This window comes from Hordeum vulgare, chromosome 5H (genome assembly GCF_904849725.1).
Source record: "Hordeum vulgare subsp. vulgare chromosome 5H, MorexV3_pseudomolecules_assembly, whole genome shotgun sequence".
Lineage (NCBI taxonomy): Eukaryota > Viridiplantae > Streptophyta > Magnoliopsida > Poales > Poaceae > Hordeum > Hordeum vulgare.
The window spans coordinates 301,163,806-301,182,868 of NC_058522.1; positions in this window are offsets into that span (position 1 = coordinate 301,163,806).

The following is a 19,063-nucleotide window of genomic DNA, read 5'->3' on the forward strand; positions in this document are numbered from 1 at the left end:
TGAGGAATTTGATTGATTCGATGCCAATGACATGCTTCTTCTTTGCAAGTGTGTGCAAATTCCTCATGCCTGCATGACCTAGTCTTCGGTGCCACATCCATCCTTCTGAGGTTTTTGCTAGTAAGCAAGTGGCTGGTTGAGGACCTGTAGAGAAGTCAACAATGTACAAATCCCCTCTTCTTACACCTTCGAAGACTTTGGATCTGTCAGATTCCATGATGACTACACATCTATATCTACCAAATATAACAGTCATATCAAGATCACAAAGCATCGAGACTGACATGAGGTTAAAACCAAGGGATTCAACAAGCATCACTTTGTCCATATGCCTATCCTTGGAAATAGCTACTTTGCCAAGTCCCAATACCTTGCTTTTACCTTTATCAGCATATGTGATTTGCTTCAGAGGTGATGGAGTTAGTGGCAAATTCATCAGTAGGCGTTTATCACCAGTCATGTGATGTGTGCAGCCACTATCGAGAACCCACTCAGTATTTTTGGGTTTGTCATCCTGCAGATGAATTAGTACAGCTTACCATCTCATATGCTTCAGATTTGAAGAATATGATACTAATTTCATCAGTTCAGTGATTTCATCATAACAGAAATGTAAGGACGTGTGAAATATTTCTATTTCATCAATCATTAGCTTGCGTCCTATCAAGCATTTCCTCAGGTCTCCAGCAAATTCTTCAAATGATGATATTCATCTGGAGACCTGTCCTGCAGAAGTGATTAGTTTGATTTCTTCACCACCCACATCTGAAGGGGTGGCAAAGCCTTCATCATCATGCGAGCACCATATGAGAAAGGTGGAATTGAAGATAATGCACTTCTCTTAACAGTAGGGGGGTTAAAGTACTCATATGAGTATGCAGAGAACTGGTTTGAGGATTTACGAACATAATGATTTGAGGAATAGCGCTCATAATCATATTCCTTGTAGTTTCCCTGCATGTTAGACGCATAAGCATGGTTACGAGCATAGTTTTGACCAGTTCAGGATTTTGATCCTCTTGAAGACTTTGGTCCTCCTGAGGAATTTGATCTGGGGTTCAGATTCTTCAGAGGTGATGTCATGAGGACATTCACTTGAAGATTTTCAAGACAACTTTTGGGAACCCAGATTTTCCTCAGAGGAGGGCCATTCCTGCAGTTAGTTCCAACATTTCAAGCAAATACCTCACCAGATTGATTTTTGAACAGTTTATAGTTGGAATCAAATGACTCATCGGAGGAATAGGATAGTTCACATGAAAAGCCAGTTAGATTAGATGGATCGAAAGGAGGCCCAGTAGCAGCAACCCATGAGGTTTTGGGATACTTCTCAGTTTTCCAATAAGATCCATCAGCATTTAGTTTCCTCTCAAAGGCAATTCCTTCTTTCCTCGGGTTCCTGTTCAAGATCTGCTTTTTGAGCACATCACAAAGGATTTGATGTCCTTTGAGGCTTTTGTACATGCCTGTCACGTATAATTCCTTCAACCCTGCATTTTCATCAGTGACATTTGTGTTTTCCTCAAGTGAGGAAATAGACACAACAGGTGCAGTTGAAGAATTTGTAGCAATGGTAGCATTTGAAGATTCTGGTGAAGAATTAGCAGTTTCACGTTCAATGCATTTAAGACATGGAGGAATAAATTCAGCTTGACTAGCGCTGATCTGTTGAGCTTGTAATGAATCATTTTCCGTGCGAAGATCATCATGAGACATCCTCAGCTTCTCAAGATCAAGCTTCCTTTGAAGGAATTCGTAGGAAAGCTTCTCATGATCAGTGAGGAGTGTATCATAACGATCCTGAAGAGTATCATAACGATCCTGAAGAATATCAAATCTAGACTGAAGATTTTTTATGTCATCAGCGAGGATTTGATTAAGATTCATTTCATCATTCAACAGATCATCACTTTTGTCTAGCAGTTTTTGAAGCTTTTCCAGAGCAGTTTGTTGTTTAGTGGCAATGATAGCAAGTGTACTGTAACTGGGTTTCTTATAATCATCATGTTCACAGTCACTTGAATCAGAGGAGGAGGCATTATTTGATACCTTTGAACCTTTCGCCATGAAGCAATAGGTTGGAGCGAAGTCATCAGCATATTCATCAGTATGGATGGTGCAATCATTTTCTTCGAGATTGAAGATTGACTTGCTGACGAAAGTGGTTGCTAGTGCAAGACTAGCCTGTCCGGATTCTGAGTCTTCTCCAGAGCCTTCTTCTTCATCACATTCCTCTGATTCTGCCTCGGAATCCATTTCCTTGCCAATAAGTGCCTGAGCCTTTCTGAAGCTAGTCTTCTTGTGTGAGGAGGACTTTGAAGATGAGGATTTTGAAGATTTCTTCTTCTTCTTTGAGTCATCAGAACTGTCATCCTTGTATTTCTTCTTCTTTGATTCCTTTCCCCAGCGAGGACAATCAGCAATGTAATGACCTGATTTCTTGCACTTGTGACAGGTCCGTTTCTTGTAGTCCTCAGATGCAGATTCTGATTTCCTCATGTCTCTTCTTGATGATTTACCAAAATGGCCTCGTCGTGTAAATCTCTGGAATTTCCTCACAAGCATTGCAAGTTCCTGACCAAATTCTTGAGGGTCACAACTGCTGTCATCTGTGTCTTCTTCTTCAGATGAGGAAATTGCTCTTGCCTTCAGTGCACGTGGTCTGGAATAGCTTTGTCCATATAGATCTCTCTTTTCTTCTAGCTGGAATTCATGAGTATTTAGCCTTTCAAGGATTTCAGCAGGATCTAGCATCTTGTAGTCTGGTCTTTCTTGAATCATCAAAACTAAAGTGTCAAATGAAGAATCCAAAGATCTCAGTAGTTTCTTCACAACTTCGTGATCAGTGATGTCTCGAGCTCCCAGTGCTTGCAGTTCATTTGATATGTCAGTGAGGCGATCAAAGGTGTCTTGGCAGCTTTCATTGTCATGTCTCTTAAAGCGATTGAAGAGATTGCGAAGAATATCAACACGAGAGTCACGTTGGGTTGATACTCCTTCATTTACCTTGCACAGTCTCTCCCAGATCAGTGTTGCAGAGCCTAAGGCACTTACTCTTCCAAACTGGCCAGGGCTCAGATGACCACAGATGATGTTCTTCGCTTGAGAATCGAGTTGCTTGAATTTCTTCACATCAGCTGCAGTGACATTGGCAGAAACGAGGGGGATGCCATTTTCCACAATATACCAGAGATCATTGTCAATAGCCTGTAGATGCATTTGCATTTTGTTCTTCCAAAAGGGAAAGTTCTTTCCTTCGTAGGTAGGACATGCTGCAGTCACCTTAAACATGTCTGCAGTCGACATAACTAAAACTCCAGGTGGTTAAACCAAAATCACACAGAACAAGGGAGTACCTTGCTCTGATACCAATTGAAAGTGCGTTATATCGACTAGAGGGGGGGTGAATAGGAGATTTTTAGAATTTCATCACTGAGGAAATTTGTTTTGAGGAAATTCCTCACTGATGACTAACTTACAGCGGAAACAGTTAAGGATCAGACGTGCAAACGTTCACAACAGCAGTATTACAGAGTGAAGATTATGAAAACAGATTGCACAGTAAGCAGGTACGCAGAATACAGATGATGATTAACTATTGTGAAGAATTTTAGGTTGAGGAAATTCGGAGAAAGTCTTCAGCAAATTCTTCAAACAGTCACAGTGAAAGTCATCAACACATAATACCGAGAAAGTAAAGAGTTGAGGAATTAGAACCCGATTCTTGGTGAAGACTGTTGTTGATGACCCAGTTCCAACTGCTGTGACAGTTGTATATCTGGTTTGGAGCGGCTTGGTATTGAAACCAAAGGACACCCAGTACCGGGACACACAGTCCCTACCGTATTCTCCTTGAGCTAAGGACACACAGTCCTCGCCCAACACTCGTGGTAAGTCTTCAGGGCAGACTTCCAAACCCTCACAAACTCGGTCACCCGGCGATCCACAATTGACTGCTGGATTGCTCTAGACCATGACGCCTAACCGTCTGGAGGATGCAGAGTCCTCAAAGGTAAAAGGCTTCAGTCCCACACAGGAACAACTTCTTCAGTGATGCTCAATCACTAGGTTTGGTTTGTGGTTTCGGTGGGTGGTGTATTTCCTCACAGATGATTTACTCTCGAAGGCTCTGAGGAATTGGGTTGCTCTTATGACAAGTGTCAGTTTCTAACGGAGCAGCCAACCAGCTAGTGGTTGTGGGGGGCGGCTATTTATAGCCCGGGAGCATCCCGACATGATTTGACATTAATGCCCTTAAATAATATGACCGTTGGAGTGGATAAGACCAGTGACTTGGCGTGTCTATCGAAACGGTCGGGACCCTCAACCGTGAGAGTCCTCATGTCGCTCATATTCCTCACTTGAGGCTTTTGGTAGGATTTGGCTTAGGTTGACCATCATGAGGAAATTCATTCCATAGCGTTACTTTGACCCCCTTTAACAGTACGGTGTTCCTATTCATCAAATGTGAAGAAAGTAAAACAGAAAACGTAAATCTTCACGCTTCAATTTCTTCAAAGAGATTTTCTTCAGGAACCACCGATCTTATCAATATCAATATCTTCATGAGGAATATCAATTTCATCGCAGATTCCTCGTGATTCATTTCTTCAGCTTCAGACCAATTTCTTCAACTGAAGACATATATTTTTAGGGGTCGATATTCTTCAAATATCTCAAACTCCTCAATGACTTATAGATCCTGTGTACACTTATAAACACATTAGATACTTAACCTATAAGTCTTCAAACCACCAAAATCACTAAGGGGCACTAGATGCACTTACACCTTGCCTTTCTTCTATCTCTCAAGTGGGGGCGCGCTGAGCGCACCCACAGGGTGTAGTCCCCGAGGCTACTGTCAATTTAAGCAACCAGAAGAAGCCTTAGTTTCTTTATTTCGACACATAAAGGTCAGCCGGAAGCGGATCCCTTGTCCTTTGTCGGTCCAGTGGGGGCACGCTGAGCGCACCCACTGGGTGTAGTCCCCGACGCTACCGTCGATTGATTCAGTCGGTGGTAGTCTAAGAGTTGTGACATAACTGTATGCCTTTCTTGTATTGATTGATTACAGACTCCCTGCGGGCCTGTTGGCCGCGATGAGGCCATGGAAAAGGAGTCGCGGGAACTCCAACTGAGCCTTGAGGTGGAAAAGGCAAAGAGTGCACGACTGGAGCTGGAGAAGAAGAAGCTGAAGATATGTCTTTGTTAACCAACTGATACTCCATTACATTGTCTCTCCTTATCCGAGTGAAGGTGTCTTGCCAGATCGTCTTTCTAAAAGGCTCAAGAATTCCAATTCTTTAGTGACCATGAAGGAGGCCCTCCAGAAGAGGGACGATGAACATGCATCTGCTTGGAAGGAGGTCAAATAAAAGACTTTGACGGCTGAAGCCAAACTCAAATCAGTTGGGGATCTGGAGGAGGAGAATCGGCTTTTGAAAGCTAGTGCAGTGAAGACCACGGTGGAGGTTGTAGGGCTAAAGAAGCATTATGCAGAATGGGAAACCAAACTCATGAACTTCATCGCCAAGAGAGCCGAGCTGGAAAAGTTCATTGAGGACTTCAGTGTGGCCCTTTGTGAGAAGCTCAAAGGTGTGTTGGCTATTCTTATGTGTTCCCATGGTCATTCTGAAACCTTCGACTGTCATTTCTCATCCTCCCATTTCTTCCAAGTGTAGCTTTTTCGGCCGATGTTGATGAAGAGACGTCCCGAATAGAGAAGGAGCTCGACCCCAAGAAAGGACTCGTGAAGGACAATGTTGCCTTGTCTATCCTCTGGCTGGAGGATCGCGTCGAGTATGTTGAGCCTTGTTTCAAACTGCTTTAGTCGGTTGTTGGAGAGATCGACCAGGAGAAGGCGCCCGAGGACGCTCCTGTGGAGGATGCCTAAGCCATTATCAACCGAGTGAAGGCCATCCCTGGTGAGCTCAAGTCATGGAAGAAGTCATTGATACATCTCCAACGTATCTATAATTTTTTATTGTTCCATGCTATTATTTTATATGTTCTCGATGTTTTATATGCATTAATACGTTATTTTATATTATTTTTTGGGACTAACCTATTAACCTAGAGCCTAGTGCCAGTTTCTGTTTTTTCCATGTTTTTGAATATTGCAGATAAGGAATATTAAACTGAGTCGAAACGGAATAAAATCTCCGGAAAGATTTTTTCTCGACCAGAAGACACACAACAGACTTGGAGTAAGGGGCAAGGAAGTTGCCGGGAGGCCAGAAGCCTGCAGGGCGCGCCCTGGGGGGGGGGGGGGTGGCTGCGCCCCTGGCTTGTGGGCACCCTACAAGTATCCTAACCCTAATTGTTCGCCTATAAATTCCCAAATATTCCAGAAACATCAAAAAGAGACACGAGAGTACCTTTACGCCGCCGGGAGCCTCTGTTCCCGAGAGATCCAATATGGGAGCCTGCTACTGCACCAAAAGACCTTCCAATGGTGCCAGAAACACATGCTGACGGGCGACTATTATTGTCTTGATTCTCCTCAGCAACGACACCAGGAATCCTTCTGCTACGGATACGCCTTAAGGGACTTCCTTGGCAAGTATGCAAAGGATTTCCCCCGTGGCCTTGGAGCCTTGCGTTGGTGTTCCCTCGAAGCGGAAAGGGTGATGTAGCGCAGCGGTGGTAAGTATTTCCCTCAGTTTTGAGAACCAAGGTATTGATCCAGTGAAGGAGTATCGCAAGTGCCTGCACAAACACAAAAGCTTGCTCCCAACGCTATGAAGGGGTTGTCAATCCCTTATAGATTGTTTGCCAAGTGAGAACTAAAAGCAACAAAGTAACAAAGTGAAGTAAAAGCGAAGTGGAAACGATAGGTGTGAATAGACCCGGGGGCCGTAGTGTTTACTAGTGGCTTCTCTCATGAAAGCAAGTAGACGGTGGGTGAACAAATTACTGTCGAGCAATTGATAGAACCTGGCAAAGTCGTGACATCATCTATGGCAATGATTATATCTATAGGCATCACGTCCAAAAAAGTAGACCGATACTTTCTGCATCTACTACTATTACTCCACACGTCGACCGCTATCGAGCATGCATCTAGTGTATTAAGTCCAAAAGAATAGAGTAACGCCTTAAGCAAGATGACATGATGTAGATGGACAATCTCATATCTACGACAAAGGCCACCTTGTTACCCTTGATGGCAACTACAGAATGTGTGCCTTGTTGCCCCTACTATCACTGGGCAAGGTCACCACACGGTAAGAACCCAAAACCAAGCACTTCTCCCATTGCAAGAATCATAGATCTAGTTGGCCAAACAAAACCCAAGACTCGGAGAGACTTGCAAGGATATCAAATCATGCATATAAGAAATCAGCAAATAATCATATATATATATCATAGATAATCTGATCACAAATTCACAATTCATCGGATCTCGACAAACACACCTCCAAAGAGGATTACATCGGATAGATCTCCATGAAGATCATGGCGAACTTTGTATTGAAGATCCAAGAGAGAGAAGAAGCCATCTAGCTACTAACTACGGACCCGTAAGTCTGAAGTGAACTACTCACAAGTCATTGGAGGGGCTATGACGTTGATGTAGAAGCCCTCCAACTCCAAAGTCCCCTCCGGCAGGGCACCGGGAAGGTTCTCCAGATGAGATCTCGCGGAAACGGAAGCTTGCGGCGGCGGAAAAGTGTTTTCGTGGATTCCCTGATTTTTTTTCTGTATTTTAGGGAATATATAGGCGAAGGAGCTAGGTCAGGGGGGCGCGAGGGAGGCCACAAGCCTGCTAGCCGCTGCCCCCTGGTGGCGGCTACACGGCTTGTGGGCTCCCTGTAGCTCTCCTTGCTTGGCCCACAAGCCCCCTGATCTTCTTCCGTTCGGGAAAAATTTATTTTGGGGATTTTATTCCGTTTGGACTCCGTTCCAAAATCAGATCTGAAAAGAGTTAAAAACACAGAAAAAACAGGAACTGGCACTTGGCACTGAATTAATAAGTTAGTCCCAAAAAAGATATAAAAGATACATAAACAACATGAAACCATCAAAAAATTATAGATACGTTTGAGACGTATCAGAGCCTTTTCCAGTAATCTGCTGGAGAGGAAATTGATCACAGAGGGCATCTATATCAACTTCATTGCCCCTCCGATGATGTGTGAGTAGTTCACCACAGACCTATGGGTCCATAGCTCGTAGCTAGATGGCTTCTTCTCTTTCATTGATCTTCAATACCATGTTCTTCACGATCTTCATGGAGATCAATCCGATGTAATGCTCTTTTGCGGTGTGCTTGTTGAGATCCGATGAATTGTGAGTTTATGTTCAGATTCTCTATGAATATTATTTGAGTCTCTTCTGAATTCTTACATGCATGATTTCATATCTTTGCAAGTCTCTTCGAATTATTTGTTTGGTTTGGCCAACTAGATTGGTAATGCTTGCAATGGGAGAAGTGCTTAGTTTTGGGTTCAATCTTGCGGTGTCCTCACCCAGTGACAGTAGGGGTAGCGAGGCACATATTGTATTGTTACCATCAAGGGTAAAAAGGTGGGGTTTTCATCAAATTGCTTGAGTTTATCCCTCTACATCATGTCATCTTACTTAATGCGTTACGTTGTTCTTCATGGACTTAATACTCTAGATGCACGCATGAGTCTGTCGATGTGTGGAGTAATAGTAGTAGATGCAGAATCATTTTGGTCTACTAGATACGAACGTTATGCCTATATGCATAATCATTGCCTTGGATATATTCATAATTATTTGCTTTCTTATAAATTGCTGAACAGTAATTTGTTCACCCACCGCATTATTTTCCTTTATGAGAGAAGCCTCTAGTGAAACCTATGCCCCCCCGGTCTATTTTCCATATCATATTTTCAGATCTATAAACCAAAAATACTTTGCTGAAATTTATTTACTTTAGGTTTACTTTCAGATCTAGCAATATTTTATATCTATCTCTATCAGATCTCATCCTTGCAAATAACTCTGAAGGGATTGATAACCCCTTCATAGCGTTGGGTGCAAGTGTGTGATTATCTGTGTAGGTATTACTATTGGAGTCTCGCTTGGTCCTCCTACTGGATTGATACCTTGGTTCTCAAAAAACTGAGGGAAATACTTATCTACTTCGCCTCATCACCGTTTCCTCTTCAAGGGAAAACCAACGCAAGCTCAAGAGGTAGCAAGAAGGATTTCTGGCGCCGTTGTCGGGGAGGATATATAGAAAGATCACTAAGTACTCATCACAACTCATCTCTTGCATTTACTTTATTTGCCATTTTCCTCTCATTTTTCTCTCCCACACTTCTAAAAATATTTTCAGAAAATACCAAAAAGATTTGCCTTTTTATTCGCCCTTTTTCCATTTCACTTTCTGTTTGCTTGCTTGTGTGCTATATTGCTTGCTTTGTCATGATGGATCAAGAGAATACCAAGTTAAGTGATTTTTCCACTACTAATAATAATGATCTTATTAGTACTCTTATTGCTCCCGCCACTAGTGCAGAATCTTGTGAAATTAATGCCGATTTGCTCAATCTTGTTATGAAAGAACAATTTTCGGGCCTTCCTAGTGAAGATGCCACATTCCATCTAAATACTTTCGTTGAGTTGTATGATATGAAAAACAAGAAATTTGTGGATAATTAAAATTTTATATTAAAGCTATTTCCTTTCTCATTATGATATCGTGCCAAAACTTGTTTTTCATCTTTACCTAAAAATAGTATTGATTCATGGAATAAGTGTAAAGATGTTTTTATTTCCAAGTACTTTCCGACCGCTAAAATTATCTCCCTTAGGAACGATATAATGAATTTTAAGCAACTTGATCATGAGCATGTTGCACAATCTTGGGAGAGGATGAAATTAATGATTAGGAATTGCCCCGCGCATGGTTTGAGCTTATGGATGATTATACAACTTTTTTATTCGAGATTGAATTTTCCTTCTAGAAATATTTTAGATTCAGCCTCAGGTGGTACTTTTATAGAAATCACATTAGGAGAAGCTACTAAACTCCTAGATAACATTATGACAAATTACTCTCAATGGCATACCGAAAGATCTCCTACTAGTAAAAAAGTGCATGCTATGGAAGAAATAAATAATGAAATTATTTGCTAGTAAGACTGATCCTATGTATCCGAATGATATGCCTTTGTCTTCTTTGATTGGAAATAATAATGAATCTATGGATGTGAATTTTGTTGGTAGGAACAATTTTGGAAATAACGCTTATAGAGGTAATTTTAATAATTATGGTAATTCCTACAACAATTCTTATGGAAATTATAATAATATACCCTTTGATCTTGAGAATAATATTAAAGAATTCATTAGCTCTCAAAAAGGTATCAATGCTATGATTGAAGAAAAATTGCTGAAGATTGATGATTTGGCTAGGAACGTTGATAGAATTTCTCTTGAGATTGATTCTTTAAAAATTAGATCTATTGTACCCAAGCATGATATTAATGAGTCTTTAAAAGCTATGAGAATTTCTATTGATGAGTGTAAAGAAAGAACCGCTAGAATACGTGCTAAGCGTGAATGGCTTGAAAAGGTGTTTTCTCGTGATGATATTGACGAAGATCTAAAAGTGATTGGTGTGACACCTATTGAATCTTTGTTTTCTAGCATAAAATCTGAAAAACATGGGACTCGAGATGAGTCAAACTTTAGCCAAGAGGCGTCCCAATGATTCAGAGTTCATAGATCTTAGTGATAAGATTGATAAAAGTGGGATGGAAGAGGTCAAAACTTTAAATAGCAATGAGCCCACTCTTTCAGATTTCAAGGATTTTAATTATTATAGTTGCTCTTTAATTGATTGTGTTTCCTTGTTGCAATCCATGTTAAATTCTCCACATGCTTATAGTCAAAATAAGGCTTTTACTAAACATATTGTGGATGCCATGATGAAATATTTTGAAGAGAAACTTGAGTTGAAGGTCTCCGTACCTGGAAAAATTTATGACGAGTGGGAACCTACAATTAAAATTAAAATTAAATATTATGAGTTCCATGCTTTGTGTGATTTTGGTGCTAGCGTTTCCATAATTCCAAAAACATTATGTGATGTGTTAGGATTCCATGAATTTGATGATTGTTCTCTAAATTTGCATCTAGCGGATTCCACAATTAAGAAACATATGGGAATGATTAATGATGTTCTTATTGTTGCTAATAGGAATTATGTGCCCATAGATTTCATTGTTCTTGATATGAAATGCAAATACTACATGTCCTGTTATTCTTGGTAGACCCTTCCTTAGAACGATTGGTGCAATCATTGACATGAAGGAAGGTAATATTAGATTCCAATTCTCATCAAGGAAAGGCATGGAGCACTTTACTAGAAAGAAAATAAGACTACCTGATGAATCTATAATGAGAGCTACCTATGGATTGCACACCAAAGATGATAACACTTAGATATATTGCATTATGCCTAGCTATGGGCGTTAAACAATAGCGCTTGTTGGGAGGCAACCCAATTTTTTTTGCTTTTGTTTTTGTTTCTGTTTGTGTGATGGGCATATTATTACTTCTATAAAACTTGTGTTTTCTTTTTTTAATTAGTGTTTGAGCCAAGTAAGACCTTTGGGATGATTTATTGTGCTTGCAAGTTGATTTTGCTGAAATACACAAACTTTTGCTCTCAGTCCAAGAACTTTATAAATTCACTCGAACATGATTTTGTTATGAATGTTGACACAAGATTGGTTTACAAATTTCCCACCTCTTCCTAAGTTTTCAGAATTTTTGGAGTTACAAAAGTATTCGAAGTAAACTGGTTGCTACAGACTGTTTTGTTTTTGACAGATTTTGTTTTCTTTGTGTTATTTGCTTATTTTGATGAATCTATGGGTTGTATCGGGGGATATCAACCATGGAGAAGTTAGAATACAGTAAATATTACATCAATATAAAATAATAATGATTTTACAACAATACCTAAGTGGTGATTTATCTTTCTTATACTAACGGATCTCACGAGTTTTCTGTTGAGTTTTGTGTTGTGAAGTTTTCAAGTTTTGGGTAAAGATTTGAGGGACTATGGAATAAGGAGTGTCAAGATCCTAAGCTTGGGGATGCCCAAGGCACCACGAGACACATTCAAGGATGCCAAAGAGCCTAAGCTTGGGGATGCCCTAGAAGGCATCCCCTCTTTCGTCTTCAATCCATTGGTAAATTTACTTGAGGCTATATTTTTATTCACCACATGATATGTGTTTTTCTTGGAGCGTCTTGTATGATATGAGTCTTAACTTTTAAGTTTAGCACAATCATCCTTGTTGCACACATCTTTTGAGAGAGATACACACACCGAATCATGATTTTATTAGAATACTCTTTATGCTTCACTTATATCTTTTGAGCTAGGCAATGTTGCTCTAGCACTTCACTTATATCTTTTAGAGCGTGGCGGTGTTGTGGAATAATTAAACTCTCATACTTCACTTATATTATTTTGAGAGTTATTTAAACAACATGGTAATTGTTTCAGGTTATGAATTTAGTCCTAGTATAATAGGCATCCAAAAGGGATATAACAAAAACTTTCATATTAAGTGCATTGAATGATGATAAGTTTGATTCCGCGCATATTGTTTTGAGATGTGAGGATGGTTATATGAGAGTCATGCTAGTAAATAATTGTGAATTAGAAAAATACTTGTGTTGAAGCTTGTGATTCCCGTAGCATGCACGTATGGTGAACCGTTGTGTGATGAAGTCGGAGCATGACTTGTTTAATGATTTTCAACCTTTGTGTGGAGGTCGGGATCACGTGACGGTTAACTCCTACCAACCCTTCTCCTAGGATTATGCATCTAATGCTTTGCTTTGATAACTAATAGGCTTTTTCAATAAGTATGTGAGTTCTTTATGACTAATGTTGAGTTCATTGATTATACGCGCTCTCACCCTTCCACATTTGCAAGCCTCTCTAGTACCGCGCAACTTTCGCCGGTACATTAAACCCACCTTCTCAAAACAGCCACCATATATTTTCATCAAAACAGCCACCATACCTACCTATTATGGCATTTTCATAGCCATTCCGACATATATTGCCATGCAACACTACCGTACCGTTTTTATGACACGCACCATCACTTCCATATTGCTTGTCATACTTTGTTCTAGCTATCGAGTTCTGATATTTTGAGTTGTAAGTAAATAAAAGTGTGATGATTTTTTGCATTATTAGAGCATTGCCCCATGTGAAAAAAGGATGATGGAAGCTATGATCCCCTCACAAGTTGGGATGAGTCTCCGGACTTTACAAAAAAAATAAAAGAGGCCACAGAAGCCCATAAAAAAATAAAAGAGGCCATAGAAACCCATCCAAAAAAAGAAAAAAGAAAAAAAGAAAAAAAATGAGAGAAAGTGAGAAGGGACAGTGCTACTATCTTTTTCCACACTTGTGCTTCAAAATAGCACCATGTTCTTCATAGAGAGCCTCCTATGTTGTCACTTTCATATAACTAGTGGTACACATCTTTTGCACAACCACTTAGTTTTATTTTTGAGCTTTCATACACTTATAACTCTAGTGCATTTGTTGCATGGCAATCCCTACTCACTCACATTAATATCTATTGATGTGCATCTCCATAGCCCGTTGATATGCCTAGTTGATGCGAGACTATCTTCTTCCTTTCTTTTTTCAACCTCCACCACATTATATTCCACCTATAGTGCTATATCCATGGCTCGCGCTCATGTATTGCGTGAGAGTTGAAAAGGTTTGAGAGCATAAAAAGTGTGAAACAATTTCTTGATTTTCACCGGGGTTGTGCATGATTTAGATACTTTGTGTGGTGAATATGGAGCATAGTCAGACCATATGATTTTGTAGGGATAACTTTCTAAGACCATGCTATATCGAAAGGAAGCAATTAGCTTATTAGTATGCTTGAAATATTATTGTTTTTATGTCAATATAGACTTTTTATTTGAGTCTTATGGATCTGAGAATATTACATGGATAAATATGTTAGGTGGCATTCCACATCAAATTTTTGTTTTATCGTTTACCTACTCGAGGACGAGCAGGAATTAAGCTTGGGGAGGCTGATGCGACTCCAACGTATCAATAATTTTTGATTTTTCCATGCTACTATTTTATATCTTTTGGATATTTTATATGCATTAATATGCTGTTTTATATTATTTTTGGGACTAACCTATTAACCTAGAGCCTAGTGCGAGTTTCTGTTCTTTTCACATTTTTGAATATTGGAGATAAGGAATATTAAACGGAGTCCAAACGGAATAAAATCTCCGAAAAGATTTTTTCTCGACCAGAAGACACACAACAAACTTGGAGTAGGGGGCAAGGAAGTTGCCGGGAGGCCACAAGCCTGCAGGACGCGCTCGGGGGGAGGGGGGCGCCCCTGGCTTGTGGGCCCTTACAGGTCTCCTAACCCTAATTCTTAGCCTATAAATTCCAAAATATTACAACAAACATAAAAAAGAGCCACGAGAATATTTTTATGCTGCTGGGAGCCTCTGTTCCTGAGAGATCCAATCTAGGAGCCTTTTCCGGTAATCTGCCGGAGAGGGAATTGATCACGAAGGGCATCTACATCAACTCCATTGCCCCTCCGATGATGTGTGAGTAGTTCACCATAGACCTACGGGTCCACAGCTAGTAGCTAGATGGCTTCTTCTCTCTTTGATCTTCAATACCATGATCTTAATGGAGATCTATCCGATGTAATGCACTTTTGCGGTGTGTTTGTTGAGATCCGATGAATTGTGAGTTTATGTTCAGATTATCCATGAATATTATTTGAGTCTCTTCTGAATTCTTATATGCATGATTTCATATCTTTGCAAGTCTATTCGAATTATTTGTTTGGTTTGGCCAACTAGATTGGTAATTCTTGCAATGGGAGAAGTGCGTAGTTTTGGGTTCAATATTCCGGTGTCCTCACCCAGTGACAGTAGGGGTTGTGACAGCCCGAGACCGATGCTCCAGAAGATTCCCCTTTTATTCCGTTGCTGTCGTGATTATTTAATTGTCGCATCATCATCGCATCATGCGCATCATCTGCATTGCATTTACACTTCCTTGCCGCCAGTTTCTGAACTTGCATCTGTTAGTAGTTGTCGGTTCTCTCCGTTCTCATCGTTGCCCATTTTGAGCCCGACCACACACGCACGTGCCCGCGGCATCGTCAAAACCTTGTTTTTAAAAGTGTGTATAAAATATTCTTCGATTGGAATGAAACTTGGTGTGCGGTCTTATTTAGTTGTAGGTAGGCCACCTGCCAATTTTCATCGCAATCGGAGTTGACTGGTACCCGAACGGTCGACCGTAGCGGCACCGTCTTTGTTTATTCGTCGGACGGTTTTGTCAGTTTAAAAAACCTATCGCCGGGTTGCCCATTTTTTCTCTCTTCCCCGCCTAGCCCCTCTGCACAGTGCACCGACCTGCCCGCAACCTAGATCGGAATTTCCCCCGGACCCGAACCAGACAGTCGTGACCGTTGGATCCGAATCAACCCCGTTTTACCGCAAATCGTCATCGATTTGTCCGCTCGACTCCCTAACCTACCTATTTCCGACCATCTCATTAAATCGAAGGGTCCTGAGCTAGTTTATTATATATATATATATATAGATCAACCGTTCCCAACCCTAAAATTTAGGACAAATTCCCGTGTCCCATCCGCTGCCGCCGCACACCACTTGGTCTCCTCCTCTCTCAATTTCCCCACCGAGCCAATCCCCTCCATCTCGCATCAGCTAGCCGTCGCGCCCCTGCTGGTTCTTGTGCGCAAGGATGAGCCCGAGCCCTCTCCTCTCGATCCATTGGAGGCCGCGCGCCTCTGGTGGCCTTGCCCGTCGGCGACCTCGACCAGGCCAATGCTGCCTCCGCCGTGCCCTGCTCCTCTTCGTCTCTCCTGATCTCTTTATCCCATGCTGAGCTCTTTTCTCTCTCCCTTCCCCAGGATCCGTGTTTGAAGCTTGTCACTGCTGCACCTGCAGCCACCGGAGCGTCACCTCTTCTCGGCCCGGTGCCGTTGCCCCCTCTTCCGGCAACTCCAGTGAGTAGCAGGTCAACCCCGCAGTCTAAGCAGCAGCGCCAACCCAACCTCAAGCCACAGCCTCGTCCGACCAGCACCTCGCAGGAGGATCCATGTCCGGTGACCACCAGAGCTGCACTCCTCTGCCTGACACCCGAAATGGGGCCTTGCCACCCGGATCCGCCCGTCCCTATCGTGGATCTGGAGCCCCTCGTCCTCCCCGCGTCGTCAGCAGGGCCGACCCATAGGCAGGGGCAACAGGGCGCCCTCCCTGGGCCCTTGAGAGGTAGGGCCCCGCCAGGTAGCAGCACAACATACGTTTTGCTATATTTCTTCCTTAGATCCAGAAAAATAAGAGAAAATAAATAAATACTCATGTGGTTATTGATGACTTTTCTTCCAGAAGTGTTAGGAAAAACAACAAGACATGTTTTGGTTTTAGTTCAAAGACCATTAATTTATGATATGTACTAAATTGCTCTCGAAATACAATATATTCTGATTTTTTTGTCCACAAGGACCCCATTTTTTTCTCGTCCGAGGGCCCCAAATATGTATGGACCGGTCCTGGTCGTCAGAGTCCAGAGCCGCCTCCGCCAGCGGAGCTAGGCCGGCCTTGTTTCTCGTGGTGTTCGTCAGGTACAACAAGGCGTTTTATTTTCAACGTCAGTTCCACGGTAGTGCTGATTCTCATAGTTAAGGCTCCATAGTTTGACGCAAGGAGCATGCTAGCTCAGCTGGTTTGCACCACCGGCTCCGACCCAAGCGACCAAGGATCGAGTGCTAGGAGCCCCTTTTATTTCGTTGTTTTGAGGAGCGCGTGATAGTATAGGTCGCCCAGGGCGCTGGTCCATTTTGGGCCGCAGATTCAGCCCAACATTTTTTCAACTTAGTCTGTGAATTTAGCTTTTATCCAAGGAATTTCTGTTTTATAGGAAAGTCCCCTCCATTCATGTATATCTCAGAAATTGCATTATTTTTTAAACGTCCGTATCTTCTCAACCGTGCGTTGGACCGCGACGTATTATATATGTAACTCGTCTAGAATTTCGCGTAGATTATGATTCTGCAACTTGCATGCATGTTTGGAGTGGTTAGACCCGCTGTTTGCTGAGTTTTGCGTGTTGTCCTAATATGTTAGATATTCCATAGAATTTTTGCGCGTGTCCGGATTGTTCAAACCCCGTAGATAAAATGTCCATGTTGTTAGGGAACTTTTGCCATGTATTTTAGAGTGGTTGTTTGATACGCCTCCGTCGTATCTACTTTTCCGAACTGTTTTGCCCTTGTTTTGGACTCTAATTTGCATGATTTGAATGGAACTAACCCAGACTGACGCTGTTTTCAGCAGAACTGCCATGGTGTTATTTTTGTGCAGAAATAAAAATTCTCGGAATGACCTGAAAATTTACGGAGATTTTTTCTAGAATTAATGAAAAATACCAGTGGGCCACATGCCCAGACGGCGCGGCCACCCCCCTAGGCCGCACCAACCAGGCTTATGGGGCCCACGAGGCTCCACCGCCTCCAAACTCAGCTCTATATATTCCGTTTCGTCCGGAAAAAAATCAGAGAGAAGGATTCATCGCGTTTTACGATACGGATGCGCCGCCACCTCCCGTTCTTCATCTGGAGGGCTGATCTGCAGTCCGTTCTGGGCTCTGGAGAGGGGAGATCGTCGCTATCGTCATCATCAACCTTCCTCCATCGCCAATTCCATGATGCTCTTCATCGTTCGTGAGTAATCTTATCGAAGGCTTGTTGGACGGTGATGAGTTGGATGAGATTTATCATGTAATCGAGTTAGTCTTGACGGGGATTGATCCCTAGTATCCACTATGTTCTGAGATTGATGTTGCTACTACTTGCCATGCTTAATGCTTGTCATAGGGCCCGAGTGCCATGATTTCAGATCTAAACCTATTATGTTGTCGCTAATATATGTGTGTTTTAGATCCTATCTTGCAAGTTGTAGTCACCTACTATGTGTTATGACCCGGCAACCCCGGAGTGACAATAGCAGGAACCACTCCCGGAGATGACCATAGTATGAGGAGTTCATGTATTCACCAAGTGTTAATGTGTTGGTCCGGTTCTTTATTAAAAGGAGAACCTTAATATCCCGTAGTTTCCATTAGGACCCCGCTGCCACGGGAGGGATGGACAATAGATGTCATGCAAGATCTTTTTCGTAAGCACGTATGACTACATACGGAATACATGCCTACGTTAGATTGGTGAACGGGAGCTAGTTACATATCTCTCCGTGTTATAGCTGTTACATGATGAATCACATCCGGCATAGTCATCCATCACCGATCCACTGCCTACGAGTCTTTTACTACTGGTCCTTGCTATGTTACTTTGTCGCTACTACTGTTGCTACTGCTGTTACTCTGCTGCTGCTCTCACTACTGCTGTTACTTACTATTGCTGTCACTACTGTTGTTCCTTGCTGCTGCTGTCATTACTGCTGTTACTTATTACTTTGTTGTTACCTATTGCAAGACTTTTCTGGATCCGTTGCCGGGGAAGCATAGCATTATTCTCAAGAATAGTCCCCCGTCAACGTGCTATTTTCTGGCGCCATTGATACAACAAGTTAGGAATAGTGTGCCGTCAACAGATCCTTTCTCGCACCGTTACTATCATACCACTTTGCTAGTGATACTTTGCTTGCAGACACTAATATTTCAGGTGTGGTTGAAATTGACAAACTCAGCTGCTAATACTTGAGAATATTCTTTCGCTTCCCCTTGAGTCGAATCAATAAATTTGGGTTGAATACTCTACCCTCGAAAACTGTTGTGATACCCTACACTTGTGGGTTATCAAGACTATTTTCTGGCGCCGTTGCCAGGGAGGCACATCTATATTCTCTAAGTCACTTGGGATTTACGTCTGCTGATCACTATGAGGAATCCGATAGATCCAAGAACTAAAGTCTTGCCTTCCACTACGAGGATAGGTAAGGAACTGCCATCTAGCTCTATACTTGATTCACCTTCAGTTATGAGTAAGTTTGCGACATC